This window comes from Pseudophryne corroboree, chromosome 4, assembly GCF_028390025.1.
Source record: "Pseudophryne corroboree isolate aPseCor3 chromosome 4, aPseCor3.hap2, whole genome shotgun sequence".
Lineage (NCBI taxonomy): Eukaryota > Metazoa > Chordata > Amphibia > Anura > Myobatrachidae > Pseudophryne > Pseudophryne corroboree.
Genome location: NC_086447.1, coordinates 196,348,003 through 196,366,652, shown reverse-complemented (window position 1 = coordinate 196,366,652; position 18,650 = coordinate 196,348,003). Strand labels below are relative to the sequence as shown.

The following is an 18,650-nucleotide window of genomic DNA, read 5'->3' as shown; positions in this document are numbered from 1 at the left end:
TATGCTAGCGATTTGTTACTAGTCCTTCTTAGGACATATTAGGTTTCTCTGGCTACTGAAGGAAAGTCTATTTTCCTACAATTGCACGCAAGGAAAGACTCTGATACAGCGTTAACATTTTTCTCACCTCAGTCCTTTCGAGTCCGTACTCTAGGAACAACGTATACAGTAGAGGTGGTAGTGCATGTGGTTTTCAACAAAACACTAGTCGTCGTCAGAAACACAAAGCCAGCTGACAAAGATCGGTGGTTCCGCTGTTTCGTGGTCAAAGACTAAACAATGCAGTTCAATAGTTTCCCACCAAGGTGGTTATTTTTCAGAACAAGTCTGCCTGTGTCAGCAGACAATAAGGTTAGTCCGCTATTCAGTCTCTCGTAAACCAGTATATCAATCTTTGGGTAATGCCTAGGCCGGACAGCTCAGTCATACCGATATTGAACCTAACTGGGCTCAATCACTAGGTCACTTTCTACAGATTCAAGATGTAATCACTGCGGTCAGTGATTGTGTGTCTCGTCCACAGGAATTCATGATTTCACGGACTCTCAAGAATGCGTACTTACACATTCCAATTTGGATACTGCACAGGTGCATTTTCTGGTTGGTGGTAAAACAAAACCATTATCACTCAGTCACTGCCACTTGGTCTCTTATCAGGGCCTCCGGTATTCACACAAAGTGATGTCGGTGGTAAGTGATGTCTGTGGTGATTGCTCATCTCCGTGGTTAATAGTTCCGTACTAAGACAATCTACTCAAGACTTTGTATCAACACATGTTTTTTTTTTTTCAACATGCTTTACGGCCATACAATGTCCTAGTTTTAGTACAATTTCCCCTTGACATCGGTAGACTTTTGGTACTGGTAGTACTCTAACCACGGGTCGTTTCGATGCACTTGGTGCATTCGACTTTTCGGATAGTACCATCTCCAGGCATTCCAGTTCGGAATGTTTCAATCGAGTCCTTTACAGCTTAATCTGCTCGCAGAGGGTGCCATTGGCTCCAGGGTCCATAATATCTATACTCTGGCTCCAAATACAAAATTTCACTGTGGGAAAAGATTCAGAGTCTGGAATTGGATAATTCTTACGACTAGTGCAATTCTCAACTGTTGGGAAGCTATAGTCCAACATGGTCGGCTTCAAGGTTTGTGGCCAGACCAGAAAAGATTACGGTCAATGGCTGGAACTCCGGCCTGTTTACAAGGCTCTACACAGGCAGCTCATTTCTTACAATCTTACGTTGTTCATATTTGGTGAAACCATGCGACTGCAGTCACATACATCAACAATAAAGAAGGACTCTAAGTCCCATGGCCATGCAAGACGTTTCTCGATTCCTAGGTTGAGTCTAGCATCACCAGGTGATAGTATCACAAGTGTTCATTCCAGAAGTGGACAACTAGAATACAGACTCATTCAATCGTCAGGATTTTCACCAAATAGAATGGTTTCTACATACACAAGTGTTCCAAATCGTAGTCCAGAGGTGGGGGTTCCCACAGGTGAATCTACTGGCATCTCGTCAAATTCATCACACACATGTACAGATTCAATGCAAGGCTGGGGGCAGTGTATGCTTTCACAATAGCGTCGCCATATAGCTTTGTATCTGTTTCCACCATTCCCGCGGCTTACTCTGTTGATAAAGCGGATCAAGTAAGGGAAGCCACGACTGTAATCCTAGTGGCGCTTCATTGGCCTCGGAGAGCGAGGTTCTCGGATCCTCGCTATCTACTCGCAGACAATCCGTGGCCGTTCCACTACGTCTATACCTTCTAAAAAATAAATATCAGTTTTGTTACCACAAGTTAGCACGGTGACGTTTCAAGGGGTGGCTATTGAAACCGCTCCCTTAAAACTAGAGTGCATTTCACAGTCTGTGATACCAAGCATGTTACAAGGCAGTTACAGCAGATCATTATCACAGAATGGAGCGTGCTTATGTTGGTTAGGGTGAAGTTTGAACGTTCCGAAATCTTCTTTCAAATAATTCCGTCTGGCGCTATGTTTACAGACGGGGTTAAATGGAGGACTAGGTTTAACGACACTTAAGAGTGCAGGTTTCTATTTTGTCGATTTTCTTTCAGCACCGTTTGGCTCTTTTGCCAGCAGCGCATACGTTTCTGCAAGGTGTCCTTACAGTTTAACCTCCGTTTATACCACCTACATCTCCATGCGACTTCAAACGATTTTTAGTTTGTAGTCCTCATTTCTCTGACGTCCTAGTGGATGCTGGGAACTCCGTAAGGACCATGGGGAATAGCGGCTCCGCAGGAGACTGGGCACAAAAGTAAAAGCTTTAGGACTACCTGGTGTGCACTGGCTCCTCCCCCTATGACCCTCCTCCAAGCCTCAGTTAGATTTTTGTGCCCGAACGAGAAGGGTGCACACTAGGTGGCTCTCCTGAGCTGCTTAGTGAAAAAGTTTAAGTTAGGTTTTTTATTTTCAGTGAGTCCTGCTGGCAACAGGCTCACTGCATCGAGGGACTAAGGGGAGAAGAAGCGAACTCACCTGCGTGCAGAGTGGATTGGGCTTCTTAGGCTACTGGACATTAGCTCCAGAGGGACAGATCACAGGCCCAGCCATGGATAGGTCCCAGAGCCGCGCCGCCGGCTCCCTTACAGAGCCAGAAAACAGAAGAGGTCCGGAAAATCGGCGGCAGAAGACGTACTGTCTTCAATAAGGTAGCGCACAGCACCGCAGCTGTGCGCCATTGCTCTCAGCACACTTCACACTCCGGTCACTGAGGGTGCAGGGCGCTGGGGGGGGGCGCCCTGAGACGCAATAAAAACACCTTAGATGGCGAAAAATACATCACATATAGCTCCTGGGCTATATGGATGCATTTAACCCCTGCCAGTTTTCCTAAAAAAAGCGGGAGAAAGGCCGCCGAGAAGGGGGCGGAGCCTATCTCCTCAGCACACAAGCGCCATTTTCCCTCACAGCTCCGCTGGAAGGACGTCTCCCTGACTCTCCCCTGCAGTCCTGCACTACAGAAACAGGGTAAAACAAGAGAGGGGGGGCACTAAATTGGCATAAGAATCTATACAGCAGCTATATTAGGGAGAAACACTTATATAAGGTTGTCCCTATACATTATATATAGCGCTCTGGTGTGTGCTGGCAAACTCTCCCTCTGTCTCCCCAAAGGGCTAGTGGGGTCCTGTCCTCTATCAGAGCATTCCCTGTGTGTGTGCTGTGTCGGTACGTTTGTGTCGACATGTATGAGGAGGAAAATGGTGTGGAGGCGGAGCAATTGCCTGTAATAGTGATGTCACCCCCTAGGGAGTCGACACCTGACTGGATGGTCTTATGGAAGGAATTACGTGATAGCGTCAGCACTTTACAAAACACTGTTGACGACATGAGACAGCCGGCAAATCAGTTAGTACCGGTCCAGGCGTCTCAAACACCGTCAGGGGCTCTAAAGCGCCCGTTACCTCAGATGGTCGACCCAGACACGGACACTGACTCCAGTGTCGACGGTGAGGAAACAAACGTGATTTCCAGTAGGGCCACACGTTACATGATCACGGCAATGAAGGAGGTTTTGAACATTTCTGATACTACAAGTACCACAAAAAAGGGTATTATGTGGGGTGTGAAAAAACTACCCGTAGTTTTTCCTGAATCAGATGAATTAAATGAGGTGTGTGATGAAGCGTTGGTTTCCCCCGATAAAAAACTGATAATTTCTAAAAAATTATTGGCATTATACCCTTTCCCGCCAGAGGTTAGGGCGCGTTGGGAAACACCCCCTAGGGTAGATAAAGCGCTCACACGCTTATCAAAACAAGTGACATTACCGTCTCCTGATACGGCCGCCCTCAAGGAACCAGCTGATAGGAAGCTGGAAAATATCCTAAAAAGTATATACACACATACTGGTGTTATACTGCGACCAGCAATCGCCTCAGCCTGGATGTGCAGTGCTGGGGTGGCTTGGTCGGATTCCCTGACTGAAAATATTGATACCCTGGATAGGGACAGTATATTATTAACTATAGAGCATTTAAAGGATGCATTTCTACATATGCGTGATGCACAGAGGGATATTTGCACTCTGGCATCAAGAGTAAGTGCGCTGTCCATTTCTGCCAGAAGAGGGTTATGGACGCGACAGTGGTCAGGTGATGCGGATTCCAAACGGCATATGGAAGTATTGCCGTAAAAAGGGGAGGAGTTATTTGGGGTTGGTCTATCGGACCTGGTGGCCACGGCAACGGCTGGGAAATCCACCCTTTTACCCCAGGTCACCTCTCAGCAGAAAAAGACACCGTCTTTTCAGGCTCAGTCCTTTCGTCCCCATAAGGGCAAGCGGGCAAAAGGCCACTCATTTCTGCCCCGGGGCAGAGGAAGGGGAAAAAGACTGCATCAGGCAGCCTCTTCCCAGGAACAGAAGCCCTCCCCCGCTTCTGCCAAGTCCTCAGCATGACGCTGGGGCCTTACAAGCGGACTCAGGCACGGTGGGGGGCCGTCTCAAGATTTTCAGCGCGCAGTGGGCTCACTCGCAAGTGGACCCCTGGATCCTGCAGGTAGTATCTCAGGGGTACAAATTGGAATTCGAGACGTCTCCCCCTCGCCGGTTCCTGAAGTCTGCTTTACCAACGTCTCCCTCCGACAGGGAGGCGGTATTGGAAGCCATTCACAAGCTGTATTCCCAGCAGGTGATAATCAAGGTACCCCTCCTACAACAGGGAAAGGGGTATTATTCCACGCTGTTTGTGGTACCGAAGCCGGACGGCTCGGTGAGACCTATTCTAAATCTGAAATCCTTGAACACTTACATACAAAGGTTCAAATTCAAGATGGAGTCACTCAGAGCAGTGATAGCGAACCTGGAAGAAGGGGACTATATGGTGTTTCTGGACATCAAGGATGCTTACCTCCATGTCCCAATTTGCCCTTCTCACCAAGGGTACCTCAGGTTTGTGGTACAGAACTGTCATTATCAGTTTCAGACGCTGCCGTTTGGATTGTCCACGGCACCCCGGGTCTTTACCAAGGTAATGGCCGAAATGATGATTCTTCTTCGATGAAAAGGCGTCTTAATTATCCCTTACTTGGACGATCTCCTGATAAGGGCAAGGTCCAGGGAACAGTTAGAGGTCGGAGTAGCACTATCTCAAGTAGTGCTACGACAGCACGGGTGGATTCTAAATATTCCAAAATCGCAGCTGATTCCGACGACACGTCTGTTGTTCCTAGGGATGATTCTGGACACAGTCCAGAAAAAGGTGTTTCTCCCGGAGGAGAAAGCCAGGGAGTTATCCGAGCTGGTCAGGAACCTCCTAAAACCAGGCCAAGTGTCAGTGCATCAATGCACAAGGGTCCTGGGAAAAATGGTGGCTTCTTACGAAGCGATTCCATTCGGCAGATTCCACGCAAGAACTTTTCAGTGGGATCTGCTGGACAAATGGTCCGGATCGCATCTTCAGATGCATCAGCGGATAACCCTGTCTCCGAGGACAAGGGTGTCTCTCCTGTGGTGGTTGCAGAGTGCTCATCTTCTAGAGGGCCGCAGATTCGGCATTCAGGACTGGGTCCTGGTGACCACGGATGCCAGCCTGAGAGGCTGGGGAGCAGTCACACAGGGAAGAAATTTCCAGGGCTTGTGGTCAAGCATGGAAACGTCATTTCACATAAATATCCTGGAACTAAGGGCCATTTACAATGCCCTAAGTCAAGCAAGGCCTCTGCTTCAGGGTCAGCCGGTGTTGATCCAGTCGGACAACATCACGGCAGTCGCCCACGTAAACAGACAGGGCGGCACAAGAAGCAGGAGAGCGATGGCAGAAGCTGCAAGGATTCTTCGCTGGGCGGAAAATCATGTGATAGCACTGTCAGCAGTGTTCATTCCCGGAGTGGACAACTGGGAAGCAGATTTTCTCAGCAGACACGATCTCCACCCGGGAGAGTGGGGACTTCATCCAGAAGTCTTCCAATTGATTGTAAACCGTTGGGAAAAACCAAAGGTGGACATGATGGCGTCCCGCCTCAACAAAAAACTAGACCGGTATTGCGCCAGGTCAAGGGACCCTCAGGCAATAGCGGTGGACGCTCTGGTAACACCATGGGTGTACCAGTCAGTTTATGTGTTCCCTCCTCTGCCTCTCATACCCAAGGTACTGAGGATTATAAGACGGAGAGGAGTAAGAACTATACTCGTGGCTCCGGATTGGCCAAGAAGGACTTGGTACCCGGAACTTCAAGAGATGCTCACGGAGGATCCGTGGCCTCTACCTCTAAGAAGGGACCTGCTTCAGCAAGGACCCTGTCTGTTCCAAGACTTACCGCGGCTGCGTTTGACGGCATGGCGGTTGAACGTCGGATCCTGAAGGAAAAAGGCATTCCAGATGAAGTCATTCCTACCCTGATCAAAGCCAGGAAGGATGTAACTGCACAACATTATCACCGTATTTGGAGGAAATATGTTGCGTGGTGCGAGGCCAGGAAGGCCCCGACAGAGGAATTTCAACTAGGTCGTTTCCTGCATTTCCTGCAAACAGGACTGTCCATGGGCCTAAAATTAGGATCCATTAAGGTTCAAATTTCGGCCTTGTCGATTTTCTTCCAGAAAGAATTGGCTTCAGTTCCTGAAGTCCAGACTTTTGTAAAGGGGGTACTGCATATACAGCCGCCCTTTGTTCCTCCAGTGGCACCCTGGGATCTCAATGTGGTTTTGGGATTCCTAAAATCTCATTGGTTCGAACCACTTGCCACAGTGGATTTAAAATATCTCACATGGAAAGTGGTAATGCTGTTGGCCCTGGCTTCAGCCAGGCGCGTATCAGAATTGGCGGCTTTATCCTATAAAAGCCCTTACCTGATTTTTCATTCGGATAGGGCGGAATTGAGGACTCGCCCTCAATTTCTCCCTAAGGTGGTTTCAGCGTTTCACCTAAACCAACCTATTGTGGTGCCTGCGGCTACGGGGGACTTGGAGGATTCCAAGTTACTGGATGTAGTCAGGGCCCTGAAAATATGTTTCCAGGACGGCTGGAGTCAGAAAATCTGACTCGCTGTTTATATTGTATGCACCCAACAAGCTGGGTGCTCCTGCTGCTAAGCAGACTATTGCTCGTTGGATTTGTAGTACAATTCAGCTTGCACATTCTGTGGCAGGCCTGCCACAGCCAAAATCTGTCAATGCCCATTCCACAAGGAAGGTGGGCTCATCTTGGGCGGCTGCCCGAGGGGTCTCGGCTTTACAACTTTGCCGAGCAGCTACTTGGTCAGGGGAAAACACGTTTGTAAAATTCTACAAATTTGATACCCTGGCTGAGGAGGACCTGGAGTTCTCTCATTCGGTGCTGCAGAGTCATCCGCACTCTCCCGCCCGTTTGGGAGCTTTGGTATAATCCCCATGGTCCTTACGGAGTTCCCAGCATCCACTAGGACGTCAGAGAAAATAAGAATTTACTTACCGATAATTCTATTTCTCGTAGTCCGTAGTGGATGCTGGGCGCCCATCCCAAGTGCGGATTGTCTGCAATACTTGTACATAGTTATTGTTGCCAAAAAATTCGGGTTTTTGTTGTAGTGAGCCATCTGTTCTGGAGGCTCCTCATGTTATCATACTGTTAACTGGGTTTAGATCACAAGTTATATGGTGTGATTGGTGTGGCTGGTATGAGTCTTACCCGGGATTCAAAATCCTTCCTTATTGTGTACGCTCGTCCGGGCACAGTATCCTAACTGAGGCTTGGAGGAGGGTCATAGGGGGAGGAGCCAGTGCACACCAGGTAGTCCTAAAGCTTTTACTTTTGTGCCCAGTCTCCTGCGGAGCCGCTATTCCCCATGGTCCTTACGGAGTTCCCAGCATCCACTACGGACTACGAGAAATAGAATTATCGGTAAGTAAATTCTTATTTTTTTTGAACTCTTACAACAAGGGGCTGTTAATCTCAATTACACACCCAGTTTTCTTCTAGACTCGACTTCGGCAAGGTGTGTTTTACATTAGGTGCGTTGTAATGCAAACCTCCGTATCTGGTATTTAAAGATTACAATGCGGAACTTCAGAAGAATTCTGTTCTTCAACCAGAGGGAGTGTCCTCTTTTCACATAAATTTATCAATCGTTGTTCCTGTTTTTTCAGAAGGTTCAGGATCTCCAGCTACTGTGAATGTGGTTCGTGCTCTTCGCATTTATGTAGCCTGATATCAACAGTACATAGAATACATTGTTTGGCCTTTTATAATGCCGTCAACGTAGGTTGGCCAGTTCCAGTCGGATGTTGGCTGGATGAATTAAGCTGACCATTCGTTAGGTTTATTTCATACTAGTTTACAACCGCTTGCATTTATTTCAACATTCCATGCGTTCTGTGGGAATGTAATGGACAGCAGGTGGTAAACATAGTTGTCACTGGACACGTTTGTGCATTTTTAGAAGTTTAAATCTCTTGCGGCATCAGCATCTAGCTTTGGCTGTCTATTGTTACAGGTGACAACCAGCTCTCCCGCCCAAGGGGGAAAGTTAGGGAAAATTAGGATTTTGGTACTTACTAGGTAAATCCTTTTCTTTGAATACATAGGGGGCATTGGACGCCCACCCAGAGCAGTTTCACCTGTCTTGTGGTAGGTTCAGTATAGCTTACGGTGATTATCGGTTGTCGGGTCAACTTTCCAGTTGTTCGTTATGTGTCAACTTTCCAGTTGACCGTCATGCTAGGTGTCAACTTTCCAGTTGACCGTCATGCTTGGTGTCAACTTTCCAGTTGACCGTTATGCTAGGTGTCAACTTTCCAGTTGACTATTATGCTAGGTGTCAACTTTCCAGTTGACCGTTATTTTATAATGTTTGTAACTCTCCATTGTTCATCCTCTCTTTCTCTTCTGCTCGTCTCAGCACAAAAACACGGAGGCATCTTGGGAGTATGGAGGGGAAGGAGGGTTAAATATTTAAATGTCTCTCCCAGCTAACGCACCGTCCATATCCCAAGAGTACTCCAGTGCCCCCTATAAATTCGAAGAAAAGGATTTACCTGGTAAGTAACGAAATCCTATTTTTTGGTATGCTGTTTGGGCAACAGCATACCTGCACCGTGGGAGTTGGGGGAAGGGGGGGAGGGGCAGTCACTGGCCTTACAGAGGTGCAGAGCCACTTCCCCGCTGCAGGTACAGCGGGGCACTGCACCTTGGCTGTCACAGCCGTAGCATGCCGCACACCCCTAATGCTGCTTGAAGGTGACATCTGTGGTGAGTACAAACCGGGGGCCCCGCTAGGGGGGTCCCCCAGTTCACTGTGCGGCTGACCACGGGCGTGGTGTACGGGAACCTCCCGGGGGGGTCCTGCTAAGATTCCTCGTGTAGACTGGCACAAAACCGCTTTTACCAGCACTACTTGTGATGTTTTTAAGCTATAAGGAGACTTTGCCAGTATAATATACCACTGTAGCTCTGGCGCCATTGGAGGGGGCGGAGCTACATCAGAGCGGGACCCGAGGCATTTTGGACCCTTCCTCTGCTTACTGCAGCCATCCACAGCATACATGGCGCTTCCTGGGTACTCAGCCACGCTGGATATCTGGTACAGGGTGTAGCAAAGTGGGAGAGCCGCTATTGTACACTATCTGGGTCCTCTACAGGACAGAATTTGTGTTTACTGTGATATAGTTAGTTGACAGCCTCACTGGGGCTGTACAGCTAGGGGTGTGCTGGTGTCCTTCTCTGTGTGTCTCCCCTCATACAGTATGGCAGGTTTGCAATATAACTGTCTGGGTGTATGTTGTTGTGCTTACTGTGAAACATGGGTCAACACAAGCTGTGCAGTGTATGCCACACTAGATTATCTCCATTATCATCTGATTCTATTTCATGTGAACAAGGCAGCCAATCTTAACAAATCAGTGAAGGGTTATGGGGGAGAGGGTCCAGAGCCCCACTGGCTAGGGTCTCTTAAAACTATGATGTCACTGCTAATGTGCAGAAATCTCAGCTACTACAACAAGCTGTTGCAGATTTAGCTGCTAGGGCAGATGTGGCACAGCCCTCTTCCTCTCATGCAGGACCACAAAAACGTGGTTTACCTGCACTACTATCTAATACAGATGAGGATATACAGTAGGATGGGGAGGACTTGGATTCCGTTAGTGGGGATCCCGATTCTGCTCAGGGTATTGAACCCCTAATTCTGGCTATACGGGATGTGTTAAAACTCCCTCTAGAGGACGCTGGGTCACAGCAGACGTTTTTCTTTATACAAAACAAGCCTAATTTCACTTTCCCTGATTCTACAGAGTTAGATGACCTATTCAAGCCGGCCTGGAAAAATCCAGACGAAAACTCCAGGTGTCCAAAAAAAATTTGCGCACTTTCCCATTTGCTCCTGAAGGTAGGAAATTTTGGGAGGAACCCCAGGGCTTGATGTCTCAGTCTCTCGACTGTCCAAAAAGGCGGTGCTGCCTGCCTCGGGCTCCTTTACCATAAAGGAGCCTGGGGATAGGAAAATAGAGACTACACTCAAATCTATTTACATGGCAGCAGGTGTGTCGCAGAGGCCGGTCATTGCGGGTTGCTGCATGACCCATGCCATTCATTCCTGGGCCACTCAAATTCAGGGTGGCCTCTCGGGCGATATGCCCTTGGTCACTATGGTGACCGTCCTAAAACACATTCAGGACACTACACGTGTCCTGTGCGATTTTGCTCAAGGAGACGGATAACATTAATGCTAGGACTTCTGCCATGGCAGTGTCGGCGCGCAGGGCCTTGTGGTTGCATCAGTGGATTGCGGACGCAGAATCCAAACGTAGTGTGGAATCCCTGCACTTTTCCGGGGGAAAGGCTCTTTGGGGTTGAATTGGATATCTGGATTTCCAAAGTTACAGCTGGGAAATCCACGTTTCTCCCACCTGGGGTCCCGCAGGCGAGACGCTCCTACCCGGGGGCTGTCTGTCCAGTACTTTTGGTCTCACAGATTTCGATCCAACGCCAGAGGTGCCTCCAATGCGACTAGAGGCACCAGAGGCAAGTCTAGAAAGCCTGCAAGCACCAGCATTCAGGAACAGACAACCAGTTCTGCTTCCGCTAAGGCATCAGCATGACGGTGCCCACCCACTCCGAGGGGATCTCGAGGTGGGAGCTCGACTGCGTCACTTCAAGCCGCGTCTGGGAGGCTTCCTGACAGTATACCTGGGTCAGATCTCATTTCTCAGGGCTGACAGTACTCCCCAACGATTTTTCAAATCAAGCTTACCAGCTTTGGAGGATATGTAAGTTACATTGCAACAGGTCATCCTAAAGTTGGTCCAGTCCCACGTGATTGTTCAAGTACCAATACCACAACGTGGAAAAGGGTTTTACTCAAACCTGTTTGTGGTGCCGAAACCGGACGGTTCGGTAAGACCCATTTTGAATCTCAAGTCCTTGAATCTGTACCTGAAGGTGTTCAAGTTCAAAATGGAATCCCTGCGAGCAGTGATTGCGAGCCTGGAAGATCAGGAATTCATGGTCTCCTTGGATATCAAGGATGCCTACCTCCATATTCCGATTTGGCCGCCTCATCAGGCGTACCTGAGATTTGCCCTGCTGGACAATCGCTTCCAATTCCAGGCACTGCCCTTCGGCCTATCAACAGCTCCGAGGGTGTTCACAAGGGTGATGGCAAAGATGTTGTTCCAGCTCCGGGTCCAGGGAGTCAACATAGTTCCTTACCTGGACGACCTTCTGATCAAAGCAAGATCCAGGGAGCTTTTATTGCTCCATATCAACCACACTATCCAACTTCTGTCACGCCGTTAGTGGATTCTCAACTTCCAGAAGTCCCACCTAGTGCCGACTCAGCGACTTCTGTTCCTGGGGATGTTGATGTATACTGTGGCCCAGAGGACAAGGCGAGAACTCTTAAGGAGATGGTCCACCTGGTACTCCGACCTGCTCGAGTGTCCATCCATCTTTGTATAAGATTGTTGGGGAAGATCGTCGTCTCCTACGAGGCGATGCAATATGGCAGGTTCAATGCCAGAACTTTTTCAGCTGGATCTCCTGAGCAAATGGTCCAGTTCACATCTTCAGATGCATCGAATGATACAGCTGTCGCCTCAGGCCAGGATTTCCCTCCTGAGGTGGCTGCAGTCCTCCAATCTACTGGATAGCTGGAGTTTCGGAATTCAGGATTGGACCCTCCTCACGACAGATGCGAGTCTGAGGGTGGGGAGCTGTGACCCAAGTGGCGCAGTTCCGGGGCAGTCGGTCAGCCCACGAAAGCCTTTTTCCGATCAACTTTCTGGAACTTTGGGCGATCTACAATGCTCTGCTTCAGGCCTCTCCTCTGCTGAAGGCTCACGCAATCCAGGTGCAGTCTGACAACGCCACAGCAGTGGTGTACTTCAATCAACAAGGAGGGACATAAAGCAGAGCCTGCATGTGAGAGGTGTCAAAAATACTCCTCTGGGCGGAAAGAAATGCAAGAGCAATGTCGGCAATCTTCATTCCGGGTGTGGACAACTGGGAAGCAGACTTACTGAGTCGTCACGATCTCCACCCGGGGGAGTGTGGACTCCACCAGCAGGTGTTCCAGCAGGTCATCAACCGGTGGGGCTGCCTGCAAATAGACATGATGGCTTATCGTCTCAACAAGAAACTTCCCTGGTATTGCTCATGAACCAGGGACCCTCAGGCGAGGTTAGTGGATGCACTGACGTTGCCTTGGTCTTACCGTCTGGTCTACCGGTTTCCTCCGATTCCGTTGCTCCCAAGGGTGCTCAAGCGAATCAGAAATCGGGGAGTCCAGGCAATTCTAATTGCCCTGGATTGGTCTCGGAGGGCGTGGTATGCTGATCTTCTGGACATGTCCATCGAAGACCCTTGGTCTCTACCACTACGAAGAGATCTTCAACAAGGACCGTTCGTCTACCCGTACTTACAGGGTCTTCGTTTGACGGCATGGAGGTTGAGCGAAACATCCTAGCTCACAAGGGCATCTCCAAAAAGGTTATTGCTAACACGGTTCAGGCCAGGAAACCTGTGACGTCAAAACACTATAATCATATCTGGAGAAGATATGTCTCCTGGTATGAGGAATGCACGTATCCACCTGCAGAGTTCCACTTGGTACGTTTCTTACATTTCCTGCAGACTGGTGTGGATAACGGCTTACGTCTGGGTTCCATTAATGTCCAGATTTCAGGTCTCTCAATTTTCCTCCAGAAGAAGTTGGCACTGTTGCCAGAAGTTCAGACCTTCTTGCAAGGGGTACTCCACATACAACCTCCTTTTGTGCCGCGTTCGGCGCTCTGGGACTTGAATGTAGTGTTGGAATTTCTACAGTCCTCCTGGTTTGAACCTCTGATGACGGTAGAAGAGAAGTACCTCACGTGGAAGACTGATGTTACTGGCCCTGGCTTCTGCTCGACATGTCTCGGAATTGGGGGCTGCCTTGTGTAAAATTCCATACTTCGTCTTTTACGAGGACAGAGTGGAGCTCCAGACTAGGCAGCAGTGCCTGCCGAAGGTTGTCTCCGCGTTTCACTTGAATCAGCCTATTGTGATTCCGTCCAGTTCTGGCGCTTCTGCTCCTCCGGAGGCATTGGATGCTGTGTGAGCCTTTCTGATCAGAGCTGTTCTCTTGACATGGATCTTAAAGGATTCTTTGTTCGTGCTCTATTATACACAGAAAAAGGGTTGTCCTGCTTCAAAGCAGTCCACTGCTCGTTGGATTAGGCTTACTATTAAACAGGGCTATGCGTCGGCAGCCTTACCTGTTCCTAGGTCTCTGAAGGCCCACTCTACAAGATCAGTGGGTTCTTCCAGGGCGGCTGCCCGTGGAGTCTTGGCCTTGCAACTGTGCCGAGCTGCTACCTGGTCAGGGAAGAACACTTTTTTGTGAAGTTCCACAAGTTTGATACCCTGGCCAAAGAGGTTACCCAGTTTTGGCAGCCGGTGCTGCAGCAGTCTCCGCACGTTCCCGCCCGTTCTGGAAGGTTTGGGGCATCCCCATTATACTAAGATTCCCCAATATCTCTTATGGATGCTGGAGAAAATAGGATTTTAATTACCTACCAGTAAATCCTTTTCTCGTAGTCCATAAGGGATATTGGGCACCCGCCTCAGTGCGTGGGCTTTTCTGCAGGTTCTTGTTCTATAGCTACCTGTGCAGCTGTTGCTGCTGTTTGTTACCAGCCTTGCTGGTTGTTATGTTAGTGGTGTGCTGGTATGTAAATCTCACCACTCTGTTATCATATTTCCTTCTCTCATATACAGTATGTCCTTACTCCTTCAGGCACGTTTTTACCTATAACTGCCTGTGGGAGGGGGCATAGAGGGGAGGAGCCAGCACACCCAGTTGATGAAATTTAAAGTGCACCGGCTCCTTTGGATCCCGTCTATACCCATCGTACTAAGATTCCCTAATATCCCTTATGGACTACGAGCAAAGGTTTTACCGGTAGGTAATTAAAATCCTATTTTCTGGAAATGTTTGAAACTTGTTTTGTTTTGCAGGTTGAAAGATGGAAGATATGCAAGTAAGAGGCTTATTAGATGGTGCTGAAGTCTTTATGCCTCCAGCGAGAAGTTTCTTCCTTCTGAATTCTCTCAACACTTTGCCTAACACTAATTCAGGATCTGAAGATTTCCATTATTGCATATTTTAACATCTTGGAACTCTAGTGGTTGTCTTATTATGAAAATCCTGTTTTGTGGACAGTCTTGCAGTTTTTTTTAGCTAATTCTATTGACAAAAAGGGAGTATAAAGTTTTGATCCATATCTAGTTGAATGCATGTTTAAACACAATTAAGCTTGCTCATTTTATTGCAGTGACATATGCAAAACAAAAATCATATGCAAACTCAAAAGGCATAGGAAGAGATTTTAAGGCCTTTTTACCATTTCTTAGGCCTGACGAGATTGAGGCAAGACTAATAACCACAGTGTGTACTGAGTTGCTCTAAAATTGTTTGAAGATTGTTGCTAGTTAAATGGTGCCATGTTAAAATAGCGAAACGTTATTTACTACATCTTAAACAAATAGTGTTAATTCAGAATATACCCAACTTCTCACTAGGAATGTTATGTTGTTGTTTTTTTTTTTTTTTTGTGGCATTCCTCGAGTTGTTGTTTTTTACGTTGTGTTAAGTAGGAAAAGCTGATTTCAGGTGATGTGACCAGCCGTGAGACGAAGTAAGATTTCTTAGTGTGTAGGCACAGTGTGTAACACTATAATTGTATCTCATTCCTTGAGGCAGCTACTGCCGTGCATGAAGTGGCTGCTTACATGTAAAAGCATTGGCTCAGCACTACCTGCAGGTTAGAAAGAATGACACATTCCACAGAAATGAGAATGACCTGCTCCTATTATTCTCATATATTTGTGTGAAATTGGAGACAGAGAGTTCTATGCATCACAAAATGTGAATGGAAATGAGATTACAGTTCTTATCATTTCATACGATGCAATGACTGCCAGTCATTATTTGTTAGGTTTTTGTTTGTTTTTTTTATATCTAGCTTTTTGATCACTTTGTGCAGAAGTTTGAGTTTTGGCATTCCACATAATAAACAAACATGATGAACATTCCCAATTCTAATGTGCATACATTATGATTTCATTAAAATATTTTTGTTTAAATAATACATATAGCAACCTGTCCAGGCAACGGAACCTGCAATAAATCAGTGATTTTCTTTTAAGATCTTTTAATGTAACATTCTGGATGAGTATTTGGCCAACACACCCCGTCCAGGTTATCCACCAGTTTTTTGTTTTTGTTTTTTCTCTGCCATTATCCAGAAGTTCTTAATGAATATGAACTTTTTTTGTATGATGATTCTAATACAATTTTGGCCCCCTGAAGTGACTAGTCCCGTGGTGTATTTCCGTATTGTCCATAGAAGACTGAATACTGATGAGCGGACATCGGTACTTTTACAGTGATTATATGAAATTCTGCAAATTGTGTTTTTATAAATCCCTGAAAGGGTGTTATTAAGAATACAGAATTATACGCATTCAGCTTTAATGATATAATTTATAAGGAATTTTTCCTGTACAATTGGTCTTTAGCTACATTCTCTACTTCCACCTTCTTGGGTATTTTCTAGTACTAGTGTTGAACCTTCGCTTTATCTCTCAATGTGGTGATGCCATTTAAATGATCTTTCATAGGAGTGCCATCGCCTGACCTACAGTGTTTGGTACACATTTAACCGTATACGGTCTTAAGCAATCTTGATTTCAGTGTTTTGCTTCATTAGAACTGTCCGAACTCAGCCAACACCGTGACTGGGTGTCTGGGAAAGAGACTGGCAGGAAGTGGAGTGTTGGAATATATGTAATAGCCTGTACCTACGGGGTGCATAAATACATGTTCAGCCTATTTGCACAGCTTTCCATTGAGGTAGTTGAATACAAAAGGAGTAAGTTAGAAAAGGGTAATTATCTCAAGTACTCTTTTTATGCTGAGTTGCAGAGTAATGCATGGCAATACTGGATAGAGCATAGAAGGAAAAATAATCCAAGATGCATTTATGATCTCAGTGCATTTCTTTGAATTGTGTGAACTGCCCTTTTTAAAGTTACTTGTTTTAGCTTCATTCATTACTTTTTAAATGGAACCCAGTTGCTTAGGTGGAGGGGCAATGCTTCTCTATGCCCTATGTTTACCCACTCACTACTTTATTATGGTCCTTGATAAAATAAGAATGGCCACCAAATAAAACTGTGGAAGGGGAAAATACTTTTTTGCGACCCTTTAGCTGATCAAAAACACTAACATAAACATTTTAAATTTCAGCCATTAAAAATTTATTCTTCTAAATATTCTGCCACTTGCAGGACAGTTCCTCATTGGCAAATATCATATTTCACTGGTCAGTATTTTATTTTCTCTGTAAACGTGAATATTTTTTGTCTTTAAGATTAAGAGTCCGCAATAGTATCCTGGAAATACATTTTATTAATACACGGTCAAGTACAACAGTCTAAAAATATAAGCAATATGGTGATAATGGGTACGTTATGAAGTAATTTCTCGTATGTGTGTGAGAGTAACACAAATTTATGAAGCCCCAACTCCTTTTTGTTAAACCAGTTGTATATATTTTTTTCTGTGTTTGCCGATGCTGAATTTGAGTGAAACACCATTTTTTTTGCTAATCTATTAAGGCCAGCAAAACTTCTGTCCAACATGTTTGGTTACATTTGCAAGGAAATAACCAGAATACACACAAATTCCAAATATATATTTAAGAAAACATTTCAGAAACTTGATTTGAGAAGTGTTTAGTTGTATCTAAAAATGAATAAGAAAAACTAGTCTGTCATATGTTTATATATGGTGTTAATGTTAACAAGCTAGCCACCTTGTCTCAAAGGGTTTGGACATGAAATATATAGTACACAGGAATTTTTTTTTTGTTTTTTATTTTACATGCAGCTTTCATACTTTTATATGTAGATTTAATGTTGTCTTCCAAAAAGTAAGCAAAATACCATTCTTAAATTAAACTATGTCTCCAATTGTGGATGGATGGCGAATCCATTCTGAGCCAGTTGAATTATGTATACTTTTTGTATAATGTGATTAGACCAGCTCAGATATCACTTATTTAAAAGCACGTTTATTGTAACAAGAATTGTTATGTATTAATACTGTTTTCAATAAAGATTGACTTTTGTGTTGCTTACTTGAGTTAACTTTGTTTCTTCATCCTTTGAGCTGACAGAAATTGCAGTTCGTTTAACATTGATGACAAATATCTGTCTTTGCCCCCCTCTTGTCACTGACGTAGGGTAAGCTGTAATCTCCAAATGCCCTGGAAGTGCACTCGCATCTAATGTTGAAGTGTATTTTCAATATTTTTTTCTCATATGTCCTAGAGGTTGCCGGGGTCAACTTCAGTACCATGGGGTATAGACTGTTCCGCAGGAGCCATGGGCACTTTAAGACTTTTTCAGAGTGTGAACTGTCTCCTCCCCCTATGCCCCTCCTCCAGACCTCAGTTTAGAAAATGTGCCCAGGCAGACTGGTCGCACTCTAGTGGAGCTCTACTGAGTTTCACTAAAAGACTTACGTTAGGTTTTTTATTTTCAGGGAGACTGCTGGCAACAGTCTCCCTGCTTCGTGGGACTTAGGGGGAAGAAGTAGGAAACAAATTCCTGAATAGTTTCATGGCTCTGCTTCTTGCTGACAGGACACCATTAGCTCCTGAAGGGTACTGAACACTAGCTGCGGCTATGCGCTCACTCCCACAGCACGCCATCACCCCCCTAACAGAGCCAGGAGTCAGAAGACTGGAGTAATATTACCGGAGATCTGCAAGAGGGACCTCCTGTCATCGTGTCGGCTCCAGGTACCGTGCAGCGGGCGGGAATGCTACGTGAGCATGCTATCCATAACAGGCACAGCAGGGGGGGGCGGGGCGGCGCCTGGGCAGCATGAAACCTACTCTTAAACTGGCAAAAGGTAGCATATGATGCCGTGGTACAGTCCTACACCCCCGCCAGTATAAATATCTAGTTCAATAGCTGAGGAAAAACGTGCCATTGCAGTGGGCGGGGCTTCTTCCTCAGACAGACAGCCCACTGCTCAGCGCCATTTTCTTCCAGCAAAAAGCAGGGGAAGAAACACTGATCCTCCTCAACTTCTGTTTTTAGTATCAGATAAAGAAAGGGGGGTAAAGTGTATACTGTATTATAAC

General features: G+C 46.3%; 1 protein-coding gene across 3 annotated transcripts in view; it reads left to right on the top strand.

The window, feature by feature from the left end:
• Positions 1–17,636, top strand: part of FAM168B (family with sequence similarity 168 member B) — a 194,678-nt gene extending 177,042 nt beyond the window's left edge. For all 3 annotated transcript variants that reach the window (XM_063915715.1, XM_063915716.1, XM_063915717.1), the window contains one exon: positions 14,452–17,636. The gene's annotated coding sequence lies outside the window, so the exon portion shown is untranslated. The remainder of the gene's footprint in view (positions 1–14,451) is intronic.
• The last annotated feature ends 1,014 nt before the right edge of the window (positions 17,637–18,650 follow it).